The sequence below is a fragment of the Nycticebus coucang genome, chromosome X (genome assembly GCF_027406575.1).
Source record: "Nycticebus coucang isolate mNycCou1 chromosome X, mNycCou1.pri, whole genome shotgun sequence".
Taxonomy (NCBI): Eukaryota; Metazoa; Chordata; class Mammalia; order Primates; family Lorisidae; genus Nycticebus; species Nycticebus coucang.
Genome location: NC_069804.1, coordinates 10,153,691 through 10,177,329, shown reverse-complemented (window position 1 = coordinate 10,177,329; position 23,639 = coordinate 10,153,691). Strand labels below are relative to the sequence as shown.

The 23,639-nt window shown below is 38.9% G+C and overlaps 1 pseudogene; it reads right to left on the bottom strand.

The window, feature by feature from the left end:
• Positions 1-21,615, bottom strand: part of LOC128578010 (eukaryotic translation initiation factor 3 subunit H-like) — a 77,860-nt pseudogene extending 56,245 nt beyond the window's left edge.
• Positions 21,616-23,639: the final 2,024 nt, after the last annotated feature.

Genomic DNA, 23,639 nt, shown 5'->3' with positions numbered 1-23,639 from the left:
GAAATGCAAATCAAAACTACTTTGAGGTATCATCTAACTCCAGTAATATTAGCCCGTATCACAAAATCCCAAGACCAGAGATGCTGGCGTGGATGTGGAGATAAGGGAACACTTCTACACCACTGGTGGGAATGCAAGTTAATACATTCCTTTTGGAAAGATGTTTGGAGAACACTTAGAGATCTAAAAATAGACCTGCCATTCAATCCTGTAATTCCTCTACTAGGTATATACCCAGAAGACCAAAAATCACATTATAACAAAGATATTTGTACCAAAATGTTTATTGCAGCCCAATTCGTAATTGCTAAGTCATGGAAAAAGCCCAAGTGCCCATCAATCCAGGAATGGATTAATGAATTGTGGTATATGTACACTATGGAATATTATGCAGCCTTAAAGGAAGATGGAGACTTTACCTCTTTCATGTTTACATGGATGGAGCTAGAACATATTCTTCTTAGTAAAGTATCTCAAGAATGGAAGAAAATGTATCCAATGCACTCAGCCCTACTATGAAACTAATTTTTGGCTTTTACATAAAAGCTATAACCTAAGAATAGGAGGAAGGTGGAGAGGAAGGGGCGGTAGGGGGAAGGCTGGGGGGAGGGAGGGTGATTGGTGGGATTACACCTATGGTGCATCTTACAAGGGTAAATGTGAAACTTAGTAAATGTGGAATATAAATGTCTTAGCACAATAACTAAGAAAATGCCAGGAAGTCTATGTTAACCAGTGTGATGAAAATGTGTCAAAGGGTCTATTCAAACCAGTGTATGGTGCCCCATGATTGCATTAATGTACACAGCTATGATTTAATTAAAAAAATATCTACAACAACAAAAATACTCAAAAGTGTAAACTGTATTCTTATTATAAATTAGTAACCACTTTTACTTTTCATCATTAGCAATATGGAGAGTTCTACATGCAAAATGAGGGGACATGCTGGGTGAGCCCCACGATTCCCTCCAGTCTAAACATAAATCATGCCCCCCCATTTTCCCTGACTATAATTTATCATTTCTACCCACTGTCACCTATTTTTATATTATGTCAGCACAAATCTATTTTTTTCATTCTATTCTTTCACCACATCCTTAGGAAACCAAGATTTTTTAGATCAAGTGTAGAAGAAATGTGAAATATCAGCTTCAGGAAAAACTGAATCCAAGGACATTCCAAAATAATTTCCTCAAAATTCAACATCAACATACATATTTGAGATTCCTAACTCAAAGAATTGACAAGTAGGATTTTGTAAAGATGAAAAAGAAATGTACAGAAATACATTTAACTTTCAAGTTTAATAATGAACCGAAATCTTAGCAAAGATGTAATTCATAGTCAGAAATGCAAATTTGTTCCAGCATGGTCATAGGTACGGTACTTAGGGTGCTTAAACTCTGCCCAAAAAGGCTATGATGAATGTGATTTGTAATTTTAAGGATTAAATGTAGACATTGTCGGATTCACATCTTTTTATTTTATTTTTTATTTTTTTATTTTTGTAGAGACAGAGTCTCACTTTATGGCCCTCGGTAGAGTACCGTGGCCTCACACAGCTCACAGCAACCTCCAACTCCTGGGCTTAAGCGATTCTCTTGCCTCAGCCTCCCGAGTAGCTGGGACTACAGGCGCCCGCCACAACGCCCGGCTATTTTTTGGTTGCAGTTTGGCCGGGGCCGGGTTTGAACCCACCACCCTTGGTATATGGGGCCTGCGCCTTACAGACTGAGCCACAGGCGCTTCCCTATCTTTTTATTTTATATTTCACGGTATTAGGCAATGAGTGGTACAATGAAAAAATGGAAATGTGATTTACTCCAAGGAATGGAATGGGGGAAACTGTTGGAAAAGGACGTGAATTTAGAGTTTCCACTTTGCACTCTTTTGAACTGTCAGACATTTTTATCATGAACACATACTTCTTTTACATTTCCAAACCTAAGAATTATTCAAGAACAAAATATAGGTTTTAAGTTTCTTTATACACACTTGCTTTGGATGAAAAGGGGGATATAGCAATAATGAACATTAAAAATAAAAAGCATAAAGGTTTAGATTCAAATCTTTTAGTGTCCCAAGCAATATCTCATAGTGTCTCAAGCTTTTACTACAGCATAAGGATTGGGTTTGTCTGTTTCCTCCCTAAGCAATTCTATAACTTGTTTTGTGTTTCATTCATAATTTTCTGCTGTGTCTAGTACATTGCCTGGTATGCATTAGCTGTTCATTAAACTGAACTAAACCATTGAAGTCCTTTCTTCTTCAACTCCCATGTTTATAATCTTTGGTAAGTCGATTTCCTCACATTCAAAGTGAGAGTGATAATTATTACCTCACAGAGTTGTTTAAATGACCCATGTACATAAAGCACTTAGCACAGTGCCTGGTATATAATAGTTTGCATTCACCCTTACCTGTAATTTTAAAATAAGTCTCTTTCCAACGGAAAATAGTAATAATTTTCACAAGGTAAAACAAAATCATCGATCCTTTATCTGACTTTTAAATATCATTTTGAAGGCAAAAAATAAAAAAGATGAGCCAGGAAAAACATTAGCTTTGGTTATGAGACTCCTACATTTAGTGATTTGCTGGAAGGACCCACAAGACTGAGAAGTGGTTGTACTCACGGTTATAGTTTATTACAATGAGTACCAAAGGGAAAGATAGATGAGGAGTCATCTGGAGGAATCCATGCACAGGTTCCTTATGCTCTCTTCACACCAGAAAGCAATGTGTCCCCTCCTTTAGCAATGAGATATAGTAACATTTGTGCACTGTTTCCTCCCATTGAAGCTTGCTTGAGACTCAGAGTCCGGAGTTTCTATTGGGGATTTTTTAGGTAGATACGATGAGCTGCCACGCCTACCAAAATTCTTGATTCCTTGAAGGAAGCAGGTGTTTAGTGCCCCAGGGGGACAAAACAATCTATCCCTTAGAGAACATATCAAATGCAAAGTTCCCAGCCAAGTGACAACCTTGAAAGAGGGCATTTTAAAGATAGCATGATCAGACCTGCTCTGTTAACTTTTCCTGCACAGGATGACAAGTGATAATGCTGGGAAGAGGCAGGAGTTACAGGAAAGAAGAACAATAAGAACTGGGGAAAGCAGAGAAAGGACAGAATGGTGGAACGGAAATGAGAAGAAATGAAGTAATAGGAGAGCAAGGAAAGAAATCAGGGGAAAAGAAGAGAGACAGCAGGAAGGAGAGAAAGTAATCATCTGGCTGATCCAACCTGGCTTCTTACCTGGGCCAACTGAAACTGTAACACCCCTGCTCAATGTAGTTCATCCCAACATCTTGCCTGCACTCCACTTGCTGCGATGCCAGTTACACATGCCTATTTCTTACCCCTTCTATTAATATGAATATCTATTCCCTTCATTCTGCTGCTTTGCTGCTATCTGGCTACTTTGATAAGGAGAAAGGAGATGGAATAAGGAAGGAAAGCCCAATAATGATAAGATTATACAGGAAAAGGCATTCAAGGTAAATGGAACAAAGTAGCAATAATAGGTTCCTAGAGCCCCTCTGAACTTAGAAAGAAATATGTAATCCTCTGGCTTTAGAAGACAAGAGACACCGGGAAAATGTCAAGGCAGAATGGGCTTCTCTGAGTGTACTTTTAAAGTATTGTGGTCTCTTTGACTTCTGAGAGGTCACTGGATACTGCTACCATTCAAATACCAAGGGTGAGTTTCTATTTTTATTTTTATTTTTTTATTAATATTAAATCATAGCTGTGTACATTAATGCGATTATTGGGCACCATACACTGGTTTTATAAACAGTTTGACACATTTTCATCACACTGGTTAACATAGCCTTCCTGGAGTTTTCTTAGTTATTGTGTTAAGACAATTATATTCTACATTTACTAAGTTTCACATGTATGGGGTGAGTTTTTTAAATGTTGAAAGGTGCTAGGGTTGCGTTCTTCCAACTCCCCCCACCCATTTTTTTACTTTCCATGTTCATAAAAAGGAAAAGATAAAAGAACTATTCCTTGCCTTGTGCTTTTATAATTTAAAAAGTATGACATATCCTTTTCTCATTTTCTCACATTTTGTATTTTAAAAACTGCTGTCAGACTAAGGCTTTGCCAAGTTTCAACCCCAAGTGAAATTTTACCAAGAAAACTAAGAGATATATAAAATGCAGATGGATTGTAGATATTACCATACAGCCCATACATGTTATGGTTTTTTTAAATAAGTTCATTCCTCTTGTGTTAGATGTATAATATTAGTTATAATTATATATATGCACTGAAATATCCTCTCAGCATCCTATTTTTTAACATCAAGAAGGTTTCACTTTTGTAAAAATCCATATATACTCATCTGGATAGAAACAAACACCCTAGCTAAGAGAAAAAATTGAGGGGACATGATAGTTCTCCACCTTCAGTTACCTGCAATAAGTTACCTGCAACACTATACCATACAGAATAGTAAGTTCCGTGTGGTAGACTTGCAGGTAACTGAAGATGGAGAAGATATTTTCACAACCCCAGAGACTGAAGTTGGCCAAATAAATATAATTTTCATGAGGCACATTAAGCTCACTTAAAGAAAAACTTGATGTCAGTTTGACTCTTCTAAAAACAGAATGAGCAGTTTTATATGGTATTTGTTAAGTAAGGGGCATTATCACCAAGGGAGCCCAAGACTGGAGCCCTGGTATTAGTGAGACTCAGAAATCATTAGTTGGCCTATAGAAAGACTACACCAAAGAGTGAACATGTAGATTCCCACAGAGTCCAAAGACAACAATTGACCACCAGGAATGAATTGGGGGACTTAGGGAACCTTATTGACATGGACAGATTCCAAAAGGGTAATTGATATGGGCCAGGTTGCCAAATATAACTGAAGAGGCTTGAAGTTCAAGTTTAGCAGAGACATAGAAGGAAGTTCCAACTGGATGAAGAGAAAAAGACTGAGAGCCAAGACAGAACTTAACAATTCATATATACCAATAAGGCGAGTCAGGGACTGACCCCCCCCCCAATGTTTTGTTTTTGCATATTCTGTCATCCTACATAAACAAATGTACAAAACAAAACATCAGTGGGGTCAGGGACTGACCCCCTTTTGGAATATGATTAAGAGATAGCAAAGAGAGGTACACTAGTGAGGTTGGGCTAGGCTATGGGGAGGTAACAGATCAACCCTGGAATCTCGTGGCTTAACACATCACAACAAAGTATGTTTCTTACTCAAGGTGCATGTCCCTTTGTAGAGGGAGCTCTGTTCCACACAGTCGTTCTGAGGCACAGTCATTCTGAGACCCTTCATAGAGGTTCTGGCCCCTTATAGCTGCTCATCTAAGTTACAAGGTACTTCAAGTTCTCCAAATATAAGAAACAGGAAAAAATGTAGAAGCACATGGCCTCTTAAATAACCAAGACTTGCAATGAGGCTTTACTTCTTTTCATATTCCCGTTGGACAGAGTTCAGTTATATGCCCCAACCCAACTACAAGAGAGGCTTGGAAATGATAAGGAGGAAATGGACATCCAGTGAGCTCTCTGCTGCAGGAGGGTGCACTGCCCAAAGCCTAGACAGAACTCTCTCTATATCCAAGTGGAAGAGCCACAAACATTCTTTATCTTAGCCTATTCCCCTATAAGGCCCTCCTTTCCTCAATCATTAAATGCATTCTGAATTTCTAACATGGTGAATTATCTTTGGGTGTTCAAAGAAGCTAAGAAGGGCCAATATTCAAAACCAAATCCCAGTGAAGATATGGAGCAACAGGAATTCTCGTTCATTGCTGGTGGCAATGCAAAACAGTACGGCTACTCTGGAAGGAGGTTTGGCAGTTACTTACAAAAGTAAGCATACTCTTGTTGTATGATCCAGAAATTATGCTCCTTGGTATTTACCCAAATGTACTGAAAACTTATGTCTACCCAAAACCTGCCCACAGATTTTTATAGCAGTTTCAGTCATAAATGTCAAAACTTGGAAGCAACTGAGATGCTCTTTAGTAGGTGAATGGATAAAGAAAACTGGTACATCCAGACAATGGAATATTATTCAGCACTAAAAAGAAATGAGCTTTCTAGCCATGCAATGACATGGAAGAAATGTAAATGCATAGTCCTCAGTGAAAGAAGCTAATCTGAAAAGGCTACATACCTCATGATTCCAGCTAAGTGAAATTTTGGAAAAGGCAAACCTATGGAAATAGTAAAAGTACTAGTGGCTGCCAGGAGTTTGGAGAAGGAGGGATGATGAGGCAGAGCACAGAAGATTTTTAGGACAGTGAAAGTACTCTGGTTGATACATGCTATTATATATTATACATTTATCAAAACCTACAGAATATACATGCCCAGGTGAACTCTAATGTCAACTATGAGCTCTGAGTGATGATGTGTCAGTGTAGGTTCCCCCATTGTAACAAAAAGACCACTCTGGAGGGGAAAGTTGATAGTGGGGGAGGCTATGCCTATGTATGGGGGCAGAGGGTACATGAGAAATCTGTACTTTCCACTTCATTTTGCAGTGAGCCTAAAATAGCCCTAAAAAGTAAAGTTTATTAATTAAAGAAGAAAAAAGAAGCTGAGAATGCTATTCTTAAATAAGGAGTAAAAGGGGTGCACTTATTTGGTAGGAAGTGAATCATATGACCACCTCAAGTCCCTTCCAACCCTGAAGTTCCCCGATTTCTATGCTCTGTTTCGTATCAGGAGACCACTGACTCTTAGGGCAGGAAGGGATTTTAAAGGTCACCCAATGGGTGAATTCTGATGGATGAATTCTTTCCTTTGCAGTATGACTGCTAAAAGGTCATGTAACCTGTGCTGGAAGATGTGCAGAAAATGGGAATTTGGTGCCACTCTGATTAATTCTTTCAATACTTTCTTGAACTACTCTGTCTGAGAGACCTCTTTGCATTGAGACATTTGTCTCCCAATGGCTCCCATCCATTAGATATGCCTGAGGGAATCAGAAAAATATTGGTGTCTAGGGGAAAATCTCATATCTGTTCAACAAAGAATCCCACCAACAAGTGTGAAGCCCTTGCCAGATTGCAGGGGTAGGGGGAGAAGAAAATGAGGCATAGATTAGCAACAATCTGACAGAACCATGGAAGAAAGAAAGAGAGCTCACATTGACCTTGAGGTCCTGGAGAAAAAAAGCAAGGACTCAGGTGCCAGTGAAGTTATCACTGTGCAGGGTTGCATGCAAATTTTGACAATGAGCACATTCATTTCTATCAGGGCCATGATCCTCTTGATTGACATTGGGTTTATTTCAATGAAACATTCCTAAATCATACCTTCCCTGAGAGGTTCTAAACTCTTTGTAGACAGAAAGATCTAGCTTCTAAGGAGCCCACAGCTATTTAGAAAATACAAAAGAAGTTTTGCCAAATCAAGTAGATATTTCTCCATCTTTATTTCACTTGGTATTCCTTCAACATCTAATACTGCTAATATTCTTCTCCTTGATACTTTTTCTGCCTTGCCTTGAACTTCTTTATCTCTGGCCCATTTTTTCCTCAATGGCTTCTCTTCTCTCCCTTCTAATATTGATGGTTTTTCCAAAGCCCTATGCCCAGCCTTGTTATCTTACATGAAACACTTTTGCTAGGTAATCTACCCACTCCTGTGGCTGTATCTATGCTCACTCACATGCTGATGAATTCCAAATGTGCATCTCTTCTTAGAGTCTCTCTCCTGAGCTCCAGGCTCCTCTTTAACTGAGCAGAGAGTATGTGTGCTCACAATAAACATCATTGTCATTCACTCCTCTGTTCATGTTTTTCTAAATTGGCCCCACATCTGCCCAGTCTCCAAAGCTGGAAGATTATAATAATCATCCGGTATTATTACCTCTCCATGAAACCCCATAATCCTAGCATGAAGTCCCATCAACTTTACCCCCAGGCAGCTCTAAAATTGGCCTCTGCCTTCTCATTCACATTATCAATGACATGAATCCTCCTCTCTAATTTGGACTATTATAATATTCTGTCCTAAGTGTTTTCATTATAATATATTATAGTTCAGGTGCCTTTATAATGAACACGAGTTCCTTTTTTTCTTTTTTTCTTTGAGGTGTAATCTTTTTCTCTGTCATCCAGGCTGGAGTACAGTGACACAATCATAGCTTACTATAGCCTCAAACTTCTGAGTTCAAGCAATCTTCCTGCTTCAGCCTCCCAAATAGCTGAAACTATACACATGTGTCACCATGTTCTACTAATTTTTCTTTCTTTCCTTCTTCCTTTTTTTGTAGAGACAGGGTCTCACTATTTTGCCCAAGATGGTCTCAAATACTTGGCCTCAAGTGATCTGACTGGGATTAGAGATGTGAACCACCATTCCCTGCCTACAATGAACAACAGTTTCTTGAGTCTTACCCTGTCCCAGTCTAGGTCCCCAATAGCCACTAAATAAAACTATCACTGGTTTTTGATTAATATCTCTAGATAGTATTCTTTATGTCACAATTTCTTGGCTTATCAAAATCAAATATTTCTCTTAATTTTCTGGTATTATATATGACGATTTAACCCACTTATTTTACTCCCAAATTTCCAGTAGCTCTTCTTCCCAAAACTGTGTGTACTCAAATGTAAGGCAAGATTCCAAATTATTACATCAAAAATAAAGTCCTTATTAAGACTTTTATACTATGGAAAGTCTCTCAATTACTTAATTTTGAACAAATTAGTGTTTGGGAAAAACACATTAACCTGAAATGACCTCAATCAAAGCTAGATTTGGATACTTATGGAGGTCACCTGACATGACAGGGGACAGTAAATAAATTTAACACAGATTGAGTCGTTTTTCTAGAGAAATGACTTCAAACTGCAGATCCAGGTGCCATTAAATAGAAGCCTTTACAGAAATCACTTTATTAAAATACATTAAGTGCTTATGCTGTGGAGCTCACTATGAATTACTGAGTAAATGTGAATCAGGATAAAACTTCTATTGGCAGTATCATACTCAGATTCAAAAAGTACTGCAGTCAGACAACTTAGTGGAAGTGAATATGGCACTATCCTTTCAAGTGGCTCCAGATGAAAGAGAAATGAATTCCAATGTACATGTGAGGCATTTGAAAAAAATTGTATTATGAAATATGAGAGTGAAAAAGAGCAATTTCAAGTAGTCGTTCAGTTTATATAACATGGTTTAAAATATAGATGTACATAGATAACTGAAATTTTTAATTAAACACTATAGATAGATATTTCAACTCTTTTCATAAAAGTATATTAAAGCTGGAAAAAAGAAAAGTTGTTTTCAAACTTCTCATTTAGGAAGATGATGGTTTGGTTTATATTCAGGGTCCACTTATACTTAGGCAGTTACATCTCCAGATCTAGACTTACATGAGCCAATGCTGCCACTAACAGCATTCTTTAGCATTCTAAGTATGCTGCTACTTCTCTTTTTCATGTCTGGTCCACCATAGTCAATGTCTCCTAGCTCTCCATTTTACAAGGGGAACAGTAATGCCTGCCCTTTCCCTCTACCTCTCCTTCCCAGTTACCACTAACCTGATTCTGTAACGAAACTTGCCTATAATTTGTCCAGAAAAGGTCACAAACTTTTGGCCCTTGAGCAAAAGATGACATAGATGTGCTCTGTTTGATTTAAACATAAATTTATAAATTGAATTAGTCTCCTTGTATTTTAAACTGAGATATTTCACCTGTAACAAAGGTACTATTTTCAGAACATTTCTTTTGTTCTTTTGCCTTTTCAATGACATGACCTTCACCCTAGAATGCTCAGTCATCTAGTTGCCTGGAGAGCGGCCAGAATTCATTACAGAGGAAATTCAAAGAGAATATCCAAGGGAATATTCATCTCCTGATCTTCAAAAATAGGCTTAGGAAGCAGGACACTAATCCTCTAAAACTAGCAATTTTCTTAAGAAAGTATTTTCTAGATTCCTTTATGTCCCTCATAAGCTTTCCAAAGGCCAACTTTAAGGATGCAGACTCAGATTTCTACAGCAGTCTGACAAGAAATAATCAATCTGTTCATCACTGCCAGCTGGACACACATGTATACCATGATAGTTGAATGTATGAGTAGGGTCACCATACAGCTTGATTTGACCTGTGGTGCAGTCCCGGTTTATAGCAGGTCACACGTCACATCCAGCCATTGCTTCCTTTTACTCTCAAATGCATTACAGATTAGATGATGTATTTTATGGTCATCCTAGTTATAGAAATTAAAGGAAAGACCCTTGTGATGGTTAATTTTATATGTCCAGTTGACTAGGTCACCGGGTACCCAAATATTTGTTCATACATTTCTGTGAGGGTGCTTTTAGAAGAGATTAACATTTAAATCTGTAGACTGAGTAAAGCAGATTGCCCTCCCAGAGTGGACAGGCTTCATCCAATCAGCTGAACTTAAAGAACTTAAAGCCTACCCCTCCCCTGAGTAAGAGAGATCTCCTCCTGCCTGACTGCCTTCAAATCAGGCCATTGGCTCATTCTTGCCTTCATATTTGAACTGAAACATCAGCCCTTCAAGGAATCTTGAGCCTACCATTTTTCAGCTTGGACCTACACCATCAGCTCTCCTGGACCTCCAGCTTGTCAATTCTCCCTATAGATCTCAGCACTTGTCAGCATCCAAAAGCTAATTTCTTATAATAACTATCTATACTCCTATCTCTATCTATCCATCTTTCCATCTATCTATGTATAGATTGGTAGATAAATAGATTCCCTATTGATTCTGTTTCTCTGGAGAACCCTGACCCATATGCCTACCTATCATTTCATCCCAGGAATTGAGAGAAAGGAGGAGGAAAACAAAGTGGGCAATGAGTCTTCCAATTTCCACTCTTTAGCCTCTGCTTGGCAAAGGAAAGACACAACAGATAAATTGGGGATATGGACTTTGAGACAAAGCTACCTCATGCCACTCTGCAGTATATCCACATCACCTTGCTTAACAAGAAAGACATGCAAAAGGAGACCCTGTAATTTAGCTTTCTTGTGTCGCTCTGGGTTCCACCATTGGAAAAGTAACTGAGCTTCTATATGGAAAGTTCACCAAAGGAAATGGCCATAGCTGGGTAAGGTGGCTGTCCACTAAAGACCCCACAGAAGATTACTTGAGTCTGAGTCAAATGAAAGTCAGGGTCAGGACTCAAGGATTCTGAAGTAAAAGAAGCAAAGCTATGGCCAAAGAAGCCAGAGAAACACAAGACACTTAGGAAACCAAATGAAAGTCAGGGTCAGGACTCAAGGATTCGGAAGTAAAAGAAGCAAAGCTATGGCCAAAGAAGCCAGAGAAACACAAGACACTTAGGAAACCAAGACCAGCCACAACAGTAGTTCTCCCTTCAAAGATGTGAGCCATAAATGTCAGCCAAGTTAGTGGCACCCAAATAAACACTAGAGTACTCTCTACTCTCACACAGACATTAAACACTTCTGACACAGATAGGTAGAGTTTTTTGTTTGTTTGTTTGTTTGTTTTTACCTCACACACCAAGCAATTTTCCAAATTCTCTGGTGGACACCAGCTGAGTGTCTTCCAATTCAATTCAATTCTGACACTTTCTACCTGGAGATAGCATCAGATCCCATGGATTGAGAGCTCATTCCCACAAGACTGCTCCCCACTGCAGATACCAGTCACAAGTTCAGGTTGTAGTTTGTGCTTTTCATTGACCAGCTATAAATGGGAGTTCTAACAACTCCCTCCTTATATTACATAAATTTGGGAGAGTGGCTCACAGAACTCAGAGAAACACATACAGGTTTATTAATAAAGGATATGATGAAATATACAGATAAATAGCCAGATAAAGATATACATAGGGCAAGATCTGGAAGGGTCATGAAAACAAGAGCTTCTGTCTCCATAGAGTTGGAGTTCACATGAGCATATCACCCACCTGCAAGCTCTTAGAACCCAGTCTTTCTTTTTTGGATTTTAAAGAAGATTGATTAATCTTGCCTACATAAAGGCAAAATTAATGTCATGTCAGCCAAGTTAGTAGCACCCAAATAGACAGTATTTGGACCACTTTAGCCCCTCTCCCCCACCTGGAGGATAGGAGCAAGGCTAAAAGTTCCAGCTCTCCGTTCACTTGGTTGGTTCCCTTTATAACCAGTCCCCATCCTGAAGCTATAAGAGCTCCAGCCATCAATCAACTCATTTACATACTAAAAGACATTTATCACTTTGAAGGGTTTGAGGATTTATGGGGTTGTGTGCCAGGAAATGGGGGATGATGACTATATATATATATATTCATATTCTGAATCCCAATGTCACAACAACTAACTGGAATGTGACTCTTCCTTACTATCATGTAGTTGCAAAAATCACCCTACCTCACATACTTCAGTGTTCTTCCTGCGAGAAAAGCAAGATGAGACTGGGTACTTTTATTCCATTTGAACAATATTAACTGCCAATTTTTGATCATCTGTGGCCTTCAAAAAAGGCAATCATATATTAATATATTAGACTACAAAGTAAACATATAACTCAATAATAAAAAGACAACTCAATTTTTTTTTTTTTTTTTTTGAGACAGTCTCACTATGTCGCCCTCAGTAGAGAGCTGTGGCATCACAGCTCACAGCAACCTCAAACTCTTGGGTTTAAGCGATTCTCTTGCCTCAAACTCCCAAGTAGCTGGGACTACAGGCGCCTGCCATAACGCCCAGCTATTTTTTGGTTGCAGTTGTCATTGTTGTTTAGCTGGCCCGAGCCACGTTTGAACCCACCAGCCTGGTTGTATGTGGCCGGTGCCCTACCCACTGAGCTATGGGCACCACCACAACTCAATTTTTTTAATGGACAAATGCATTAAACAGGCATTTCTCCCAAGGACATATACAAATTGTTAATAAACACATGAAAAGATATTCAACATTATTAGTCATTAAGGAAATGAAAGTCAAAATTATAATGAGACAGCATTTCATACCCACTAGGCTGGCTACAATCAGAAAGACAGATAATAATAAGAGTTGGCAAGGATGTGGACAAGTTGGAACCCTTATATAGTGCTCATAGAAATGTATACTGGTGCAGTCACTTTGGGAAATAGTTTGGCAATTTCTCAAAAAGTTAAACACAGAGTTCCCAAATGTCCCAGCAATTCTACTCTTAGGCATATATTTAAGAAAAATGAAAACTTATGTCCACACACAGACTTGTACATGAATGTTCATAGGAGCATTATTTGTTAGAGCCAAAAAGTGGAAACAACCCAAACGGCCATCAACAAATTAATGCACCAAAAAAATGTGGCATATAAATACAATGGAATATTATTTAGCCATACAAAGGAATGAAACATTAACATATCTTACATGGGTAAACCCTGAAAACATTATATGGAGTGAAAGGAGGTATGATTCCATTTATGTGAAATGTCCAGAACAGGCAAAGCCATAGAGACAGAAAGTAGATTACTGGTCGCCAGGGGCTAGGAAGAAGGAAGATGGGGAGTGACTGTTGATGGGTATGGGGTTGAGGGGGAACAAAAACATTCTGGAATCAGATAGTAGCAATTGTTGCACATCTTGGTAAATACACTAAAACGTACTGAGTTGTAACTTTTAAGAAGTTAATTTCATGATATGTGAATTATAGTTTAATAATTTTATTTTAAAGTAAACAACATTTCTTACATTTTTAGAGTCTACTAGGACTGGAAGAAGATTGACTTTTAGTGTTTTGTTTTGTTTTAAGACAGAGTCTCAGTATGTCGCCCTTGGTAGAGTGCTGTTGCATCACAGCTCATAGCAACCTCAAACTCTCGGGCTTAAGCGATTCTCTTGCCTCAGCCTCCCAAGTAGCTGGGACTACAGGTGCCTGCCACAACGCCTGGCTATTTTTTTTTTTTTTGTTTGCTGTTGTCATTGTTGTTTAGCAGGCCAGGCCAAGTTTGAACCCATCAGCCCCGGTGCATGTGGCCAGCACCCTAACTACTCAGCTATGGCCACCAAGCCAACTTTTAGTGTTTTGGTATCTTGTTGTGTTTTTCCTCTGAACAGCAGAAGGGAGATTGGGAGAATGCCATACCTGCACACATGGCAGACATCTCATTATTTAAAACAAATGAGATTATTTTCTTCAAATCTATATGAAAAGAACTTTGTGGCCCTACTCTATGCATAAAGATCCAGCTTTCTGGTTCTTTTGAAATTTGGTGTCTTATAATAGCGGGCTGACAATCCTGTAGGGAAGCACCTCTTTCAGTTCAATAGCAGCCACACCTGCCCACTCTTGATGGCACACACATTCTCCAGTTTAAAACCAGTATCACTTACTCATATTACCTACCTAATTCTGAATACGTTGCATCTGAATTTGTGACTCCTGGCCAAAAAGTCCATTTTAAAAGTTTAATACCAATGGGGGTGAGGAGAGAGAGGGATGGGTGTGCTCCCACCTAATGGGCATAATGTAAGGGTATATGCCACACTTCCTGTGTGGGGGACACAAGTACAACAAATGCAAACATTATAACCTAATCATTTGTACCCTATTATTAATCTGAAGAAAAAGTTAAACATCAATGAACAGTGTTGATATTTTGTTTCAAGGAGGAACATGACTAGCTGCAAATAACAAACAGGGTTTCTTTTTCTCATATAACAAAAAGGTAGAATATGAGTAGTTACCAAAGTTGGATTAAGAGTTCAATGATATCAGATCCCAATGTTGCAGAGGCTAGCAAATGTCACTTTTCTCTTTTCTGTACTACTTGAACCATGAGATTATTTGAAGGGACAATGTAATGAGTAATAAACAAAATATTCTGACCCCCTCCAAGTAGGAATATGTGAGATACTCCTGACCTTTGAAATACTACTGATAAGTGTAGAAAACTCACGGGGGTGGGGGAAGGAATGAGAAAGAGAGAGAGAGGAGAGCAGGGAGTGAGAGAAGGGAAGATGAGGGGAAGGAAGAGAAAAGAGGTGAGAAAACAGCATGGCACCCCCCCAAAAAAAGGTAGAATTCCCCCAGCCCCCCGCCCCCGGTCTAGTGGGTAGCTGAATTTCAGGGGAATGAAAGAGTAATTGTAGTTGAATTTTCAAGGTATTGTGAATTTAAATGCTGTGTCCAGTTTTTTTCCTGGGCAAGGTTGAATGAAGACAGATTTTTGTCCATGTATTATTATTCCCCCAGGACACTCAGGAATCACTGGACGCTTAAAGGAACAAATTCTAAAAGGCAAAGGATCTGGGAAAATGTAAAGAGAAAGAATTGACATTTCTTTTTGGTCTGTTAGTTGGTTCCCCAATGCTTTCTGCAAACAGAAATCCATAGGGATGGGGGATTGCTGGCAAGAGAAAGTATGGAGAGATAGATTTTAGTCCTTATTGAAAAACTATGAGTTAATAATTTTTCCATTATTTCACTATAAACATGACCATTCTTATAGTTACAACAGTCACCAAAGGGGACTTCCAGCAAGGCAATTTTCAGGGAGTTAATACAGTTGGCACATGCCTCCTTTTCTCTTTGCTCTTCCCCTTCTTTATATTTGAAATGAAATTAGATGGCCAGAGCTCTGACAGCTATGTTGACAACAGGAAGATTAGAGTCTATGTTGTTCATATGAATTGAGTCATTCTTGTCATATCCAACTATTACCAGATAAAGAGGGTCCAACCACCTGTCACTATCCAGCCATTATGTAGAGACGGGGTTTAGACCCAAACTAGCTTTATTTGACAGAAGTGCAGCAATTCTGGAGAACAGTGAGAGTAGCCTCTCAATATTGTTCTATCCCAGTTACAATTCTAGTAGCTTTTATCATGAAATACAAAGAAACCAACCTAGAAAATGTTAACTTTATCTGATAGGAAGTAACATCAAAGTGGTCTCCATTCTAACAATGCAAAATGTTTACACAACAGAAGGATGTTTTCATTTTAACAAAATATCTGAGGGAATCAGAGAAATCATCATATCATCAAAGTAACCTTTAACAATGCCAAACACCTATCGTCTAGGTGTGACTACCTCCTCAGAGTCTCGTGAGATAAACATCCTCACAATCATGGAGAAACCCTACCTAGATAATCACAGGAGGTATGGGAAAGAATGTGAACTAAGCAGACGAGGTCAGCTGTACTGCTTCAGCTTAGCGTCTGAGACTCCATCTTGCAGACTGCTTTTCTGGCTTTACAACTAAATCGGAGTCAAGGGAACCACGGGGAAAAAAGCACTCAGGATATAAAACATTACTCCAAGAATGTAATTCTTTGCTGACTGCTAAAACTATCTGTTGATAACTGAGACCAATTTTATCTACAGCTGCTGAAATAAATTGCAGTAACTCTCAGAGTAATTCGTACACTACCATCACCCACCAATCAAGGCTTACCAGTTCCCCAAACCCAAACTAGTGCCAATGAACTGTCTTGAAGAGCAATATGTAACACTTCTCCATCTGTAAAGCCTCTAACTTTCTCTTTTCTTTGGATATGCTTAAAATTACCTGGTTTTCATGTTTGCCCTGAATTGTAATTCATTCTTCCCAAATAAATTAAGCAATTTATCTTTACATTTTTATTTTGGCTTCAACAAATCTTACCAGAAGATAACAAAGCAGAAAGCTGAAAGGAGCATCGTTCCCAGTTTACCCCATAAAACCATCAGAATGACCCTGGACTATCCACTCTGGACTTAATAAAGCCATATGTAAGCCATTCTCTTATTTCTTTATTACTAGCCACAAGCTCATATAATACATTGTTGATATGCTATCCATGTATCTGTAGCTCTTTAGGCCTTTACATTAAGGTTTGTAAATTGCTACTGCCTTGCTCATGGCAAGAATATGGAGAAGGAGAAAAGGTCTCCTGCAGGTGCAACTTTCTGGCTCCCTGAAGGGCAGAGTAAGCACTGGGGCATTATTCAGGCACTACATGGCTATCTCATCCAGCTGTGGTTGGAAGTAGGAACAAATTCTTCCTTAAATATTTCCTACTACACATCCTCTTAAAGAACTTTTCCTAGTTGGCCCAAACAAAGACAGCATCTGTGCAGAACGTGCACTTGAACTCAGAATATGCCACCAATCATCAAGCTCAGATTCTTTGAGCCCCAGTTCTCAATTACTCTGTGCTGTGGAATCACTCAATTCTTGTATCTACTTCAGACTAAAGCAAATACTAATTGGAACAGTGTACAGATGCATGAAAATCAAGTGGCCATGAGTATTCAATAAGACAAACACTCATCCAGATGACTGGGTAAAAAGATGGGTGTGTATAAAATTTCCATCTAAATAAAAATACAAAAATTTTAAATTCTTGTAGCAAACTCAACATGCCCCAAGAATTCCTCCTTCTGTAGGCCCAGTTTGAGACACATGGTCGTCCTGAACAGTGAATGACACCCACCCCCATACCTTGCTCTGAGCCGTACTTGTGCCTCTCCCTGTGCTTGTCATTTTGTAATATATACTCCCCTGTTTTCTGGAGCCTTTTCTCTTTGCCTGGGAGCCTTTCGAGGTCAGCAGCTGCTCTTCTTTATTTCCTTAGAGACAAATCTAATTACTTAACACTGGATAAATGCTGTATAAATACTGGTTGATTTGAATCAAGCTCTAGATAGAACTCATCATACTTTGAAGGAGGCCCATCAGCAAGACAAATCTGAAATGATCTGTACTTGCAATTTGCTCAATATGAAAAACCCATTAGACAGTACTCAAGTCTTTAAGAACTTGACTTTGATGACCTGCAAAGACCAAGGAGAATATCTAGTACCCTTTGACTGGTATTTATTATTTATCCTTCCTGTCAGAAATCATAGACTTTGTTTATCCTTCCTGTTCAATCAGCATCAAGAAGCATAATGGTTGCTGAAGGTCCCTAGTGTTTTTGAGCCCCCTCTCAGCCTCCTTCTTTAGGGCAGAGCTGATGAGCTCATTTGCAGAGAGGCTTGCCAGGCTCTGCATATGGTTTGTAATATAAATAGATCACATCTTAGGCATATCAGCAAGATAGAGGCGGCTTGCCCTACCCAAAGTCCGCTAAAATAGAAATTCTCACCTTAAAAAGTAGGCAAGCCACCTCTACTTTCTGGTAATTTAAGGATGTGTTGTGTGAATATTGCAATCTTTAGCAAGCCTAGATGAGTCCTGGACTGTCCAAAAATAAAAACTGTCCAAACTAAAGAATAAATGGTAGTTCTATTTAATTTCAGACTTCCACCTATTTTTGAAATTTGTGACTGCACATTCATTAAGAGCAACTTATGTTCCTGATCTGGATTATAACCTATTACATTAGCTTAAACATATATTGATCAGACTTTAATTTGTCATTTATAAGTAAAACTTGATAATTTGGCTTACTTATGATACAAGTTTCCATTAAAACAAAAAGGAATCTCCAAGGTAAAGTTGATCACAAAATAAAATGATCTTAAGCTACATAACAGTCATAGCTTTTATTGGCAATAGTTTAAGACTCACAAGAAGCTGCAAAAATAATACAGCTCTGTTCACTCAACTTCCCCAAAAGAAAACATCTTATATAACTATAGTACATTGTGAAAAGCAGGAAATCTACATGGTACAATACTAACTCACTTAACATTCCCTTCCCCCCCCATTTTTGGGTGGGGGGGGAAGGGAATGGGTGGGCATAGTGTATAATTTGTATAGTTCTATGAAATTTTATTACGTATGTAAACTTGTGTTAATACCACCACAGTCAAGAAACACATTGCTATTATTTTTAAACATTTACATAAGTCCAACTATGTGCTAGCTACCATTAGGCACATTGACATAACCTCATGAGGAAAGTTTGTTATCACTGAAGCGAGAAGATAAATATAAAGGAAAAAGCAGGCATTTCCCCTTTTCTTGGTCTTTTGTTACCAGGCATGTGGCTAAGAGGCACTCTTGTCTAATGACATTAGTTCCAATAAGAGAGACTGAATTTTTTAACCTTTCTATTGGGGCTTTATTAAGCTGCAGCTCTTCAGTTTTCAAATATATAAAGAGAAAGTTCACATAATCTGTTCACTATTTTCTAACTACATTTAGGCATGAGGTGAGTGAAGAGATCACAAAAAAAGAAGAAAAATAGAAAAGAAAAAGAAAGAAAAGAAGGCCCGTCCCACAGCTCTGGATTACAAAAGCCACAGCTCTTAAGTCTCTTGCTTTTCCTCAAAACCATAGAAACTCTTATTTCTATTCTTGTTTTTCTCCTGCACCCAGACCATAACAATTTTATCCTCTGAGAATTATTCCTAAAAATAAAATGAGAAAGAAGAAAGAAACACAGAAAGGTCTCTATCTTTGGTTTCTAAATGCTATTTTTACCCTAATTATTTTTTATCATTCCCCACTAGAAAACGCTCTGTCCAGCACACTCTGACACTCACACACCCCTGTCCCCTCTCCTGAGCTCTGGAGCATTACCTCTTGTTTGCCATCCAACTCTGCCTTTCAGCAAATGATAAAACAAGTCCAGTCTAAACAGTCAGGACCTGGCAAATGAATTTTTCTCCTACTTTACTGACTACTCCTCAGTCTCTTTTCCTCTTTTCTCCTTTTCTCTCTGACTTCCAAAGTTAGAATAATTTAAGGACTATCCTTAGCCTTTTCCTAAAATGGTGATTCTCAACCACAGGTGACTTTTACCCCAGGGGACATATGGCAATGTCTAGAGGCATTTTTGGTTGTTGCAGCTAGAGGTGGCGGGGGTGCTACTGACATCTAGTGGGTAGAGACCAAGAATGCTACTCAACACCGTATGAGGCACAGGACAGCTTCTATGAAGAATTATCCAGCCCCAATTGCCGATAGTGCCACGGGTGAGAAATCCTGACCTAAAATATTTTATTCAATGCCACAGTATACCCGGTTTTGGTCTACATGTTAACGATTCTCAAATTTCAGTCTGTAGCCCTGCCTTCTCTCCCAACTCCAGATTCCCATACCCAATAGTCTCCACTTATGTTTATTTGGTGCCCCAAACTTAACTTATTCACAACTAAACTCATGCCCTTACCCATAGACCTGTTCTTCCTCCCTGTTCCTCATATCACTGACAGCACCATCCAATTCATTATCTTAGATGCAAATTTCAATTTTATAGAAATCATTTGGTACAGGCACACTACAATTAGGATCAAAGAAGAGTGGAGCTATTAGGGACCTCCTTTGGGAGATGAGGAAAGCATGACCCAGAAGTTTTTAAGACGTGTCCAAATCTACACATTTAATTTGATGGTAAAGCAGAACGAGAAGCATAGTTTCCTATAGCTTCCATCCCATAAGCCTTCCCGTGGCTGATTTGGCCTCCCTAGGTAAAATATGTAGCTCAGTCACTTTCACTTCACTCTTTTCATAAGCAGTTAGAAAAGCAGTTTTGTACAGAGCAGAGAAAAGCAAACTATAACCTGTAAGCAGAATGATTTTACCACTTTTATGTAGTTGAAAAAACCCCAAATAATAATTCATGATGTGAAAATGATATAAAATTCAGATTTTAGTGTCTGTAAATAAAGCTTTATTGGCATATAGCCACATTCACTCATTTACACATTGTCTATGGCTGCCTTCGTTCTACAACAGAGTGGAGTAGCTACAACATATACTATATGGCTGCCAAAGCTGAAAATACCTACCTGGACCTTTACAGAAAAAGTTGCTGACCCCAGTATAGTGACAAAAGCTCAAATTTTAGAGTTTTAAAAAGAAAAGGAACAAAGCATAGATTTCAGTTCTGTCTCACTTGGCAGTGTGATCTTTGAGTATGATTCAATGTCTGTGAGTCTCGTGTTAAATGAGGATAATACTTTTCTTAAGGAATTGTTAGGAGTGTCAGAATTAATGCCTATAAAAGTTTGGAGTATAGTACAGACTCAACAAATATTGCCAATAAATAATACTATTTATTAATGTTATTATTAGCACAAACTTATCCCTCAAAATTTCTCCTTTGGTATGCTTTGAGAGTTCCTGTGTCAAATGCCTTTTTCCAAAATCCAAGCAAATACATAACTTAAAATGAATCCTTTATTCCCTTTCAGCCATTAGTTGGGTGATGACAGAACAGGTTTCCCTCACATCATGAGTTGACAGCAAATTGGAAAGAAGTTAATATCTATATAATTCACATGTCATTTCACCCAATCACGAATTCCCTCAGTAATTAGTTTCTCAGAAAATTGTCTCCTGAGTGATAAAGATGACAATATCTGAAATAGGAAATAGTCATGACCTACCTGGTTTCCTTTTCAATTTTCCCATCCCATGAATGTCAGAAAATAAGATCAGTTAACAGAAAATGAAGAGAACCAACATTAAATTAGTAAATGCCACATAGAAACAACCCCAAGCTACCAGACCCCAGTCTTTGGGATTTCCTGGAAGGCACATATAGCATCCACAGAGGCAGAGATTGGCCTTGACTTCTCACTGCCCCCACCCCTAGTTTCCAGGGAATAGAGATGGGGGCATGCCTGACACTCACCTCACCTGTGGCCTCTGTTGGGACCTTGACCTCAGTCCTGGTCAACACCTCCAATCCTTCAGGAGATTCTGCCATCCCTGGTGGAGTCTCAGCCTCAGGCTTGTCTCCTGGCTTACATCTCATTGTCGGAGTGGAAAAGAGGTCAACTCTAGCTCTTTTTCTTTGTGTGACCCCATCCTTTCCCTGGCTTGCATACCGCCATTTTCTCCTGCTTTCTAAGGTGGTTTCTGCTGAGCAAACAGTCACTTCCAGCCTCCTTAGATTTCCTCTTCCTGCTGAATGCCCCTTTCTATAGCCCTTTCTGGGATGAGCCACATCCCTCAGAGTGACAAGGCGCAGGGCGTCATCCTGCTAATTAACATATGGCCTAATTATGGCTGCGTTACACTTTAGAAGACAGAATTAAAGTCTGAAGTGACCTAAGTAATTAGAAAGGGTACACAGAAACAAAGGAAAGTATCAGCAATGAGGTTGGGGTGGGCAATGACCTGACCATATTCTGTGAGGCTGTAAGGTACAGAGGCCAGTGAAAAACGACTGGCTATGACTCAGATCAGGATCAGCTACTAGCTTTATAAGCTGTCTTAAAAAGGGAGCATCAAATGTAGGGCAAGATGGGATTTTCTTTCCTTCTCCCCATCTTTGTTCTGTCCTCCACCATCCTTGATGGTGAAGTAGAACTTGGTAAGATAGAAGAAAAAAGTTAGAAAACAATCATGTGCAAAAAGTTGAATTTTCACACAGGGCTACAAAAAATATGGGGGACTGGTGGCATAACTAATGTGCTGAAGCTGACACATTCTAGTGCCACATTTAGTGAGTGAGAGGCAGGACTAGGACAGACAAGGATAGGATGTGTATATGGGTTGTCATCTCAGTCCGTTTTGTGCTGCTACACAGAATACCTAAGACTGGGTAATTTATAATGAACAAAAATTTATTCTCACAGTTCTAAAGGCTGCAAAGTTAAGATGGAGGGCCTAGCATTTAGCAAGAGCCTTCATACTTTATCACATAGCAGATGGACAAATGAAGGGTGACAGAAAGAAAAAGAGAGACAAACTCATCCTTTTATAAGTCCACTCCCACAGTAAGGAACCCACTCTGCCATAACAACATCACTCCTCTAATGAGGATGCTCCCGCTGTAACCTAAACATCACACATTAGGCCTTACTTCCCAACAGCTCTTCACTGGGGATCAAGTTTGCAACACAAGAACTTAGGGAGACACATACCATGGCAGTTGGGTACCCCTAGAAGTTGACCTTGGGTTAAGAATCAGAAATGAGATAGGGGAGGGAAGGAAAGCAAGAGAAGATATGTCATCAAGCAATTTAGCACTAAGGGCACCGGAGCTCAATCCAGCTGGGAAACTAAGAAAGACAGAATGGAATGGGGGTTGGCAATCTTTTTCTGTAAAGGGTCACAGAGTAAATATTTTAGGCCCTATGGGCTATGAAGTCTCTGTCACAATGACTCGCTTTTCTACACTGCAGAGAAAAAGCAGCCAACGGTTCAGTCATTCCTCAGTATCTGCAGGGCATTGGTTCCGGGACCCTGTGAATATCGAAATCCATGGACATTCAATTCCCTGATATAAAATGGCACAGTATTTGCACCTAACCTACGGACATCCTCTCATATTTTAAATCATCTCTAGATTAGTTAGGTTACTTAGTACAATGTAAATACTCCGTAAAAAGTTGATATATTATTTTTATTTGTATTAAATTTTATTGTTATTTTGTTATTTTTATCTTTTTTCAAATATAGTAGAACCTCTGTATGTTGACCACCCAAGGGACTGTAACAAACTAATCAACATATCAAGGTGGTCAACATAAGGAACGAGGCCTACTGCATTGATAATACATGCAGTGCATGTCCAGTCTACAAAAAATAGGTCAACTTAAGGAGGTGGTCAGTGTAGGGAGGTGATCAACTATGGAGGTTCTACCGTATTTAGATCCATAGTTGGTTGAATTTGAGGATATGGAAGGCTGATTGTAACACATAATGCAATGGGGTAACTGTGCTCCAAGTAAACATTTACAAAACCAGGCAGCAGGCACAAGGGTTATAGGTTGTCAACCCCTTGCTCTAGAATAGTGTTTCTCAAATTCCTGTGGTGAAGCATCAATTTTA